The 12,127-nt window shown below is 31.2% G+C and overlaps 1 long non-coding RNA gene across 1 annotated transcript; it reads right to left on the bottom strand.

The window, feature by feature from the left end:
- Positions 1 to 4,714: 4,714 nt before the first annotated feature.
- Positions 4,715 to 10,355, bottom strand: LOC143046673 (uncharacterized). The gene is made up of 3 exons (XR_012969220.1): positions 10,248 to 10,355; positions 9,849 to 9,948; positions 4,715 to 8,620 (listed from the first exon to the last, which is right to left on the bottom strand). It is a non-coding gene; the product is annotated as an uncharacterized LOC143046673 (long non-coding RNA).
- Positions 10,356 to 12,127: the final 1,772 nt, after the last annotated feature.

Genomic DNA, 12,127 nt, shown 5'->3' with positions numbered 1-12,127 from the left:
TTAGGAATATGCTTGTCATACAAATATGTATGAATATTAATAAAACTATATACAAACAAATCATTGTAAAAAAAAGTATAGAGAGATGATCAACCAACAGAAAAAAGGAGTTAGCTACATAATTGTTCATACATGTTTATTTCTCCTTTTCAACTTTGCGTTTTGGGTTTGGTTGTTTGATTCTCTCAATCGAAAAGGTCCGTTGTAGGAGTTGTTGTAGACCTTTTTGAGACTTTATTTCCAGGAGTGGTTGCACTAGCTTGTTTTTCAACTAGAAATTGTTGCATTGAACTTTGTTTTATATCATTTGAATCATTTTGACTAGTTAGCTTCTTTTTAATAGATTTTTGTTTAGCTTTATTAGAACTTGATGCTGCTGCTTCTCCTGTAAATTCGTCATTCTCTACATTGGTGATTGATTGAAATGGAGGTTGAGATTGTTGAATAGGTACCTTTTGTGAATTTTTGTTTTGAGTTTTCTTCAGATCGCGAGTGAGCGTTTCCTGTGATTGTTCGTTAGACATTTTCTGCTTTTGTTCAACTTCAGATCCATGTTGTTGAGCATGTGCAGCCTCATCATTGTTATTATCGTCAGTCTCTGAATCTGTATTGTCATCATCAGTTTTTGTTGATTCATTTTCATTATGTTCATTGTTGTTGTCTGAAAAGGGCTCTTCACATTCTGATTGTTTGTGTCCAGACTTTTTTTTACATATATTACATGTCCAATTATTTGGACAATTGCTGATGAAGTGGCCTTTTTCGAGGCATTTTTGCAAACTATGTCGTCTCTGTTTTTAGTTGGCTGACTTTTATGCAAGATTGTTGCTCTGTAGTTTTCTATTGTAACTTGTCTAGGAAAATGATGTTCCATCGGTTCGCAATAGAATATTCGGTCTCCTGACAGGCAGTTTGTTATTAAGCCATCAACTCGTATGCGCTCCCTTAAGTATCTGTGTATTTTACACCCGGCATTCTCTAAGAGATAGGTAATCTGACCATCGTCAGATGAGCATGGGATGTCTTTTACTCGAATTTTAATGTGATCTAGATTTACACTACCTTGGAATCTAAGTTTTGTGAATAAAAATTCACCAAACGGTCTCTTACCACAATTCCTGATATAAAAAGCTTGCTGCAATCGTCTTCGCCCTGTGTGTAGACTCGCCACATACCTCGAACTCTTTGTAGCGCTCTCAGAAGGGAATAGGGTATGAGTTGACTAATTATTTTGCAAAGTTCGTGGTGGAAAAGGAAATCTTTGTCAGAGGGTTTGGGACGAAACATATCTGATTCCAATAAGAAAATTGGTTTCACACTCATGTCGTTGTTATTACCATTTTGGACTACCTTTGAATATGTTTCCGACATTTGTTCTTTGTTTACAGTTGAGTTCTAAGACTCAAAAGAGCAAAGTTTTTGTACCATATATTGGTTACTAATAGTTTTAGATACTGTTCTTTTCAGTAATTTGACAAATTATCGTTACTAATGATTCAAAAATCTAAATTTTGTAAGAGCTCAGAAAAACTCCATAGAATCCACTGGGCTGCTGAATACATTCACTTTGTTTTTTCTCTGAATCGATTTTTGACTTTTGAACAGCGGTATACTTCTATGATTGCCTTTATTTATGTTGCCTTCCATCAGGATAAAAACTATTTATATACACACATGACACTGGTTTGAATAAAAATGTGTACATTATCTTCATTTTGAAAAAAGGAAAATGGAGAAAACGGCTGTCAATAAAGTGACTGGGATGTGTCGGATCTATTTTGTCTTTCTATACGAACAATCTATAGCAGTTTCATGACCAACCAAGCGTTCGTTGCAAAAATACCAGATTGCATTCAATTAAATATTCCATAACTATTTAACCCTTGTAATATTCATCATTTGATCTCTTTAAAATGCATGCGATTCCTCGAGATTTTGTTTGTAATCTTCATTTGTTTGTTTGATTGATTTATAATATATACAAATCGGTTTAGATAAAACCCGTTGCTGTCCGTCAATTCTGCAGTAATTACTAAGTCGAGACACGTTTTTTGCAGACATGTTCGTAAATAAACTTATATGCCTATATGGAGTTATTTTCTTTCAGACCGACAGGTCATTCTTTTTCAGAATCAACCCGGACGATACCATGTTCCAATAAAATATGCTCCAAGGCATAAAATAATAACCTGTGCGAGGTCATTATTTATCTTGATAAAAATGCAATCTATAATTTACTTCAAAATTTTATTCGTCTGATAGTTTTTTTTTTGGCCGATTTGGAAATTTATTTTTAAAGTTCAATCGATGATAGGTGTAAAGGAAGCCGTCATTGCCTGCTTTTAATTTTAGAAACAAATAACGTGAAGTTTTGTTAATTAATCGCTACAATAAAGAAACATTATCATATATGTGAGATAAAGTTTAATATAGACTTTCATAAAATCAAGACAGATTTAACATATTCGTGTGTAAGATTTTGAAAATCTTATTTATGTCACACTGAATAGGTTGATTGATTTGTGGTTGCTTGCTTAACGTCCGGTGGCAAATATTTCATGCATGTTCAGGACGAAACACACTGAATAGGAAATCATACGGTGACCTACATGTATTTATATTCGTCTTCGTGTCAGTTCTTAACTTTTTAAAATTTATGTATACCTTTTACTCTATCAAATGATCAAATAATAAGATAAACTTATATTCTATTGAATAACATTAACGTAACTCACAAGAGTGTCGGGTGCGGAGGGTATATAATTATATCCTGATTATATGTTAATAAAATGTATTGCTATTAAAAAGACAATCTTTCTGAATTTTTCATTAGATTCAATTTAAAATTGTTAAAAAAAAAAATAAACACTTTTCCGCGACAGAAATGACATTACAAATAGAAAACAAAATACCCCCTCCCCCTTTCCCATAAACTAAGTGGTACAAGAAATTACTTTCAATGTGTCTTGTATTTGTCATACACCGTTATCGGATGGTAACAATACATTTGTGTCTTACTTCATGCAGTTACAGTAATATTTTTATTGTGTATGGATAATAATTTTTAAAAAGTTAATATCTAGATTAATTAGTGAGTTTTATTCCACGTTCTAAATGAGCCGTAGGGCGTATTAAAACATGAACGCATTAGAAAGGAATGTCCCACTTTAGTGTTGTCGGTAAAATAGGATACTAAATTTTGCAAATCTTTATAAAAAAAAATATATTTTTTTGACGGTATATAAGTCAGATAATGCATATTTTAAGTTTTTTCTTGTCGTAGAACACACCTCAGAGATGACACCCCTCGGTGTGTTCTACGACAAGAAAAACCTTAAAATATGCATTATCTATCACATAAATTTGCCTGTTTAAGAGTTGAGGGAAGTAAAAATTATATAAAAAAAAATCGTTCTCACTAAAAGCAAACACCAGGATTCCGTGACTATATTAAAGTACTTGTTTTATGTTAGGCAGCCTGGGCTGCATGCAACAGGCCACGATCGCTCTACCTTATAGAATTGTTCTAATTAACTTTTAAACAGAAGGAAATGTGACTCTCTTGCTGTACCTGACATCGGATTTATCGTCCCCGTTTTCACCAGACGTGGCTGCGTAATTATATATCCCGCAAAGCTAAACGATTTACCCACTTCAGAAAGGGTTTACACTAGTCACCTATTATGGGATTGATAAAAGTTGATACATTTTCGTTCTGTTGATAATGGTTTTATAGACTTCACAATAAACTATTAATCATATAAATGAACCAAATTGAAAAAGACATAAAAACAATAACACACAACTTCGAGACAAACAAAGATCTCAATTAAACTGATTAACAGAGTATGTCTGTCATATGATGAGCTGGCTTTCGAATAAATGTGTGTTTTGTTTATGTAAAGACCCTATCCGTGAATTTGAATTGATTTAAAAACATGCAAAGTTTAATGACATGACAAAAAGCATTCTAACTATATCCCTTCTAAATAAGTCTGTTTGAGCTTTTAAGGTGAATCACGATATATGTTGTTCTTTGAATAAAATGTTGCCATAAAATACTTTGAAATAACTTAATGTATAAGATGTTTGCATGCTGATTTTTATATCAATAAACGACGTCTTAAAAGCGATGATAAAATATAGTAAATGTTTTGACAAGTTTGTGATATCGAAAACTCAATAATATTTTTTTCAGTAATACCTTGGTCTCGTGCATGACATACAGCATATGCATGACTATGAAGACTCTCTTCCTTTACGTATACGTATATACGTATTTAGTTAATTCATATACATGAAAAGTACAAAGAAGAGCACTTTGTTTCATTTACCAGGATTACAATAGCACATATGAAGACTTACTTTGAAAATCAAAAGCCATCACTTAAAGTAAGACGCCTAAGAACCATGGCAATAGAGGTTTTTAGAACAGTCAATCATGAAAATCCACTATACCTTCGTGTTTTTATAAATATTAAAGAAACAAAATACTCTTTCAGATACCAAAATTTAGCTAAAATTCCTGCTGTAAGAACTACAAGGTATGGAATGAAATCTTTCAGATATTCTGCTGTCAAGCTATGGAATAAGCTGCCAAACCACTTAAGAACTGAAACATCTTTTACTCAATTCAAGAGTCCAATAGTGCAGCCTTAATATGCAAGAAATGTATGTTCTATGTCTTTATTGTTTTGGTATTAGTATTGTGTATGATTATTATGTACATGTATGTATTTATCGGTTATAAAAGCTCCGAGAGCTTATGTTTATTTGTTATGTAACATGCCAACTATAAATAAAGCTTTGAATTGAAATGAATTCAGATTTTGTTTCTGTGTTTCTTTGATTTGTACACATGAAACACATATTTATTCTAAAGAAATTGAAGTTTAGAAAATATTGTCTGCTTGAATGTGAAACAATGATTAATGAGATACTTGCAAGTGCAAATGTCTTATAACCACAAAGTAATCAAAAGTAAGACCTCCAACAAAGTACTAAAAATGATGTCAAAAGGTATTCAAAGCTAATTAACTTCTGCTTCAACAAAGTTAATAATTATTACATACGTAAATATTATGCTTTTTTATTTATATTTTAATTTAATGTGTTGATTAATTTTATATTGAATTCTTTGATCTCACTAATATTTGATAAGATATATCATTTCGAAATTAAATAATCATATGAACTATGAATTTCAATTTATTTATCGTAATTGACAAAAGTGGGCTTCAAAATTGTTAACAGACAGTCTTTATACACAGTTGTTATGACACATGTAGAAATGTTAATTATGAATATCTAGTTATCATACTGTTTCAGTATCGACAATGTAATAAAATATATTTTCGTTTAAAAACTTTTGTCAATATGACTTTGAAAAGATTAATGATCTTGATTAAAATATTTTCCCGGTTTACTGGGAATACAGAACACCTAAGGAAGATAACTATAAAACATCAGCTGAGCGTTTTAATCACATACTATTAGTCAGGAGAAATCAAGCTTTTCAACGATCAAAATTATTATTTGTTAAACTACTATATAGCCAACTAAATTCATATTTTTGTAAATAGATCCAATTAAGCTAATTATTTGTCGAAACTATTAGAAAATCAAACAACCCAAATATAGTTTAGCCAAAGTGTCGGGTACCCCCTTAAATATTATCATCTTTTCATTAAATTAACGATTTGCAACATCATGATGCAATATTAAAACATGTTGAATATGATACCTGCATAATGTCTATTTTTACATTAGCCTGTTACTGACTTTGATTTCAAAACGTGGATTAAAAGAAAATCAGTCTTCTAAAAATATCATACCTTGACTTGAAAATGGAAGGGTGTTGAAATGATTTTTTTTTTGTGCATTTTTTATAGTGATTTTTCTTTAATTTTCCGATTAAAAAAATGGATGTCAATAAAGTAATACAACCTTTTCTAGGTTATTTTGCTATCTGGAACTTTGTGACACCATTTCATTTCATATATATATTCTAAACTTTAAGTATTACAGTAACTGTATTCTTTCTTCAATTCGTTCATAACTTTTAATTGTTAAGCTTGCTTAAGATCCCCGTGCCGCCTTAAAGATGAGAAAACCCCATACCGCATAACAAGCTTTAAAATATCCAGGCGTGCATTGGCAATGTGAAACAGTTCAAACGAGAAAACTAACGGCCTTGTTTATGTAATAAACAATAAACAAAAAGATAAATCTTATCTCGACAACAAACGACTCGGGAGAGGCACGTTCAAAATATGGATTGGTTAAACATGTTTTCGGGCGGCCAATCATACACCTGACCTAGGATATAAGAACAAGACATACTTTTTGTAAGAACACATTTTAAAATTCTCACAAAAATAATTTACCCGTCAGATGTACCTTAAACATGCAAAATGCAACTTACAAAAGGAATTAAGGAAGCTGGCTTATCATGTTTTGAATTGTTTGTCAGATTTTCGGAATCCTCTGGTTTTATCCATTTGAATGCCTTGAAAAAAAATTCGCGGTGACCCCTATTTTTCTTTTTAAAAATCTTTTCCATGTTTGATGATAAGCCATCTGTAAAAGTCTTATAAAATTTTAATTACTTTTTAACAGTTTTTGAGAACTTCAACGTGTCAATGATAAAGCTATGAAAAGTCAAGAGAGAATATTTCCCCGCCAAAATTTCAATGACTCATATCTCGAAAACAAGCAAGGTGACCTATATATTTTTTTTGCTCTTTGGATTCCTTTATTGATTCCCTATCAATATAAACTAGTGTTTTGAAAAGTTAATTACTTTGAAACTGAGAAGCGAACTCCCTTAAGAAACAAAGCACAGCAGTTACTGAAAGCTAATAATTTAAAACCATTAACAAAATATAATATATACAGACTTAAATGTCACTATGTACATGCAGACAAACGCACTGGATTTAGAGGAGAGAAGTCATAAACAGTCTAGGAAAAAACGACCATGTGCAATCCCAAAGCTTATAAGGTATCAATCGGCTGTAAATATTTGGTTTATTATTCCTGGTAAATCTATGGTCACGTATAGTTGATGTAAACATTCACCTAACATTAAGTTATATATAGAAAGAGGATTGCAGAAAACATGAACATTCATAAAAAGAGTTTGAAGTTATAAATATGTTCATCAAATTTCTGTTTGTGTATCTTAAATAGAGCGACGATATTGGATAAACTACTGAGTAATATATAAATCGAATGATTGAATGTGTGTATGTACAATAAATAAGCGCTTATTTTCGGAGATGTACGTCAATATATAATTAAAAACCCGGATATGCAACATACACAAGTACAATGATGTTAATGATATATATTATATTAATAGAAAGTAAAAATACTCGTTGATTTGAAATGGAAATGTTCCATATTATTCTTCCAGATATTTAAATGGAACTCAATGTGTAAAATTATATCATCGTCAGTTAAAATACCACCACTACATTAACTGTTTATGACAGGTTTAACAAAAATAATATTTCACTAAAATGATTTAACGTTGGTTTAACTGGCTAATGTACTTATTCTACATCTTCTAATGTGATGTTCATGTTTATCTTTAAAAAATGTGATCAAATACAGGTCACGTTTTTGTCTAATGGTCTGATTTGATTGACATTTGTCTTATTTATACAAGATCATGTCGCCTGATTTTCAAATCACTTTTAAACAAAATTTATAGCATTATCGATACCGTGGTGATTCCTGTCAAATTCATACTCATTGTTAAATAATGAGACCAAAATCCTCTGTCTCAATCTGAAACGTCCAGATCGAAGTAAGAACACATTTTTTTTAAAGATAAACATTAACATGATTCACAATACATAGCAGAAGTAAAACCAACAAAACATTGTACAAATATATAGCATATAAAAACGTACCAAAATAAGACAAAAACAGATTCATACAATGATGTTGACCCAGTTACCTCTTACATTATAAATATTCAAATAAATTAATAACGTGGATGCAATGGGTTAAATCAACAGTTTGCATTATAGAGCAAACAAAAGATGGTCAACCAATGGCGCTCGTCGTGTTGATTGAGGCGTACCAAACACAGGTTTCATCAACTAATTGTCTCCTTAAGCATAAGTATTGTACGTTATGTCATATTGCTGTTATCTTTTCATCTATTCAAATATTTTCCATCCAGAAAAAGTTGTTCTCGACTGGTCCTTCATACTCAGTAATAAACCTTGATGATAGAAACCAGTCTTCAAATAAATTTCATCACCTGAGAAGACGTAACGAGTTACACTTCCGGTTGAACAGTCATGATCTGACCATTCTTCAGTATCTGTGTGAACTGCACCAATGATAGTTGTCCCTTGCATTAGATATGTTCCCCACTCTCCTAGTTGACCTCCAGCATACTTTTTAGCGTCTCCGCAAATTGTCCAGGAAAATGTATACATCCCTGTGCACTTTACTGTATATTTTCCTGTTGTTGTACTATAAGCATCATCCCAGTTAGAAACAGTTTGATCAAATACAATTGTATCGTTTTCAGCTAATAGTTTAGTTGATAATGCTTGAGTCTCAGACATATATGCCGAAAATGCTGCATTGCATGTGTTAGCTGCAAGTAAGGTGATATATAACAAACTATAAACTAAAACATTAATTACACTGACAACTGTTTACATGTAACTTTAGTTTAAGAAGGACCTTCACCACTAAAAAAGGTTTAATGCATGAAAGACTTGTATCAAAATTACTAAATCACCACTCATGACATTTTGCGACTAACTCACCCGCTCATGTAGAACAGGATCTGCTAAGCCTTCCACAGCAACTGAGATCAACCACAGTTTTGTGTGTATTGGCTTTTAGTTTTTGACGCAAGTGTTGAGTGACTGCTGTTATTTAGCTTTTCGGTCATTTGATACTATTGTTACCTTGTCTCTTTTCGATTTGTAAATTTTGGTTCTCCTGTTTATAATTATTCGTCTTTGTAAACCATTTTCATTTGCAGGGTAGCAAGGTAGAAAAATGCAACTTACAATAGGTTTAAACATATATATATATAGCTTGAAAAAAAAAATATGTTAAAGTTTTGTTCAAGAAGAGCAGGATCGAGAAGTTCCTGAAATTACATATATGACTCCAATATGAAAATCCTTCATGAATATAACTTTATCTAATTCTTCGTCAATTTATCCCTTTCTGCACCCATTGTATAACAAAATTTAATCAACGTGTGGTTCGTTTGATCTCAGTTCTTCATTGGTTGAAATCCGATTAAGACGTCGAACTTTCTTGCTTTCCTCTGAATTTCCTATTGTGACGGCATAAAAAAAGGCGACCATGCCTGTTGAAGTCACGTAGAAAAAAACACATCTTTTTGCAGATCATTCGAAAAGAAAGAATACGTTTGCCTGCATACTGTTTGAAAATCATTAGAGAAACAGATTCTACAACCAAATCTCGTGTAATACGATATTTATCCACTCTCGACAGTTAAATTTTAAATATTATAAAACGCTCGGCGAGCCTCGCGTTTTAAATTTGAAAATTTAACTGTCTCGAGTGGATAAATAACGTATCACACTCGATGCATTGGTAGAATCTATATGTACATAATTTATAAAATGAAATCTGAAATTGAAATGAATCTTGTATGTCATATTTAAAGTAAACTAGGATCCATGTGCGAGGCTTCAAAATAGTAGACATGAATACGCTGCATTGTGTATTTAGTTCAGATGAGACTCAATAGCCGCTCGAAAATCAAAACAGCTGGAAAGAAGTAACAATTAAAATTTTAAACATTTATTTTTTTATTTATATGAAATATTTCAACCTACCATTCGTATTACAATATGGAGTTGGAAACAACATAACCATCAACACGGATACCACAGCTGCAGTCATTGATGAAAAGCTGGCTATTATACAGAAAAATATCTGTAACAGAAAAAAATGTTTGTTAAGTGCCCTTTTCAGAATCTGACGGTCATTTATTGTTCGTATTCCAAATTAAAATTAACGTCACGTCAATGGTTGAATTTCCACTGTGTACGACGTCTTTAACAAATCAGGACGTTTTGGTGTACATTTTCTAAAAATATTACCCGGAATGCATAATATGTATTTTCTTTTACTTCTGAAATTTATTTTTACTAATATAAAAAAAAAAAAAAAAACATTTTAAATAAAACATGCCTCCTTAATAAATATAAATGATGGATGATTGAATGACTTACCATCATAGATTCTGTTTTAGGCTTAGGTTTAGGTCTTTTGTAGAACACTTTAGAATACATGAATGTTTCTAACTTCTGCGTTTTTACATGATCTAAAAACAAAACATTACTACAACTATTAAATTGTAAGTACTGCTGAATGATTTTAAATTTTCAAAAAAGCATTAGGGTCTTTACTTATTTCTGCGTAATTTCCCTTTTATACTGATATTATCTATAGCTACTACAATGACGTAATATACATATTTTTTTTTTAAATTTAAGCAAGGAATGAAGTTTATAATTCTTCTTAAAATACACTTAGATACCTTTAAAATTTAGGATACAATCTTTGAAATAGAGGCGTACGATACGAAGAGGATATTCATACATACACATCAAAAACAAACTTACAACGCGATGACTTGAAAAACCAAAAACGACCAAGGAAATGCAACATTTAACAGAACAAATGATTGATAACAAAAGGCTGAGCAAAATGATTTTTTTTAAATCACACAAACTGTGGTTGACCGAAGGGTATAAGCAGACTCTACACGTGTAAACCGTCGTGTTGCTGATATAAGTACTATGCATTTCGTTATGTTACATTCGAGGATAAAGAAAACAGATATCCAATATAGATGAAACATCTTGTGATGAATTCAATATATCAATATAAAAAAGAAGATGTGGAATGCTTGCCAACGACGACAATAGTGACTGTAATGAAAACATGGCGATAGGGAAATAGGGATTGTATTTCCATCCTGGGTGTTTGTCAAGCTAAGATTTTAACTGTTTTACGTTACAGTGTCTTTAGTTGGATAAAAGTGTTTTCTTATAAATTATTCATATATAAAAAGCTAAATCATATCTTGTTGAAATTGGAGATATTAACCATTACCTACTTTTTTTTAATTATAAAAGAAAATATTTTAAATTATATATTTAACTGGCATCCTGCACTTTGGCCAGGTTGTTGTCTATTTACACAATATCCATTTTATTATTTTTATTCTTATTATATTATAGAAAAAAACACCCTTTATTAATTTGGATTCAAAAGCTTTTAAATTGAATGTTTTGAACAGATAATTATATCAGTTTTGAATAATCTATATAGTTTAAGGTTTAATGGGACATTACTATTTTCTGTAGCATTAACTACAAATTGGTATTGTTGCAATAACAAAATTATCAATTTGATCAGATTCTAAAGGTGTCAATTATGTCCTCATGGTTCAAAAGGCGCCCACAAATGATATTTAATATAGTTAAATATACTGAATAAGGCTCGCACTGTTTATACATTAATAAAAAAAAATCGAATTTCCCTCATAATACAAACATGACAAATGAAAATTTAAAATGACTTCGTATATTTGAGCTATATATATATATATTTCGTTCTATAATTTGAAATAATGCCAAAATATTTGGTTTCATTAATTTTGAAGCAGATATTAAATAAAATAAACAAAAAAGAATGAACGGATGTGTATTCTAATGAGCAGTTTAAGGGATGCCACGTATAGCAGAAACAGCTTACATTTTCGGTGCACCAGATCTAGAGTTAAAACTTGTTTTTCGTAGGGTATGTGTTGTTTTATCCTTTTTCGGCTGTTAAAACTTTTGTTATACGGCAGGACCCTGATACGGTTTTAAGTTGGATCTGTAATGTGACTCCCACACCACGTGGTCAAAATATAGGCATCCTCACTTCCTTGAACATTTTTTTCATTGCAGCGTCACTGATGAGTCTTTTGTAGACAAAACGCGACTTAGGCGCAAATATGAAATAACAATCCTTGTATCTATGATGAGTTTATTTACAACACATGTTGATCAAACGGATGAACAAGTTTGATTATCTACTGTACAAATTATTTGGGCAATTA

Source organism: Mytilus galloprovincialis, chromosome 9, assembly GCF_965363235.1.
Source record: "Mytilus galloprovincialis chromosome 9, xbMytGall1.hap1.1, whole genome shotgun sequence".
Lineage (NCBI taxonomy): Eukaryota > Metazoa > Mollusca > Bivalvia > Mytilida > Mytilidae > Mytilus > Mytilus galloprovincialis.
Note: the sequence above shows the minus strand (reverse complement) of the source record. Positions and strands in the feature narration are given on the sequence as shown.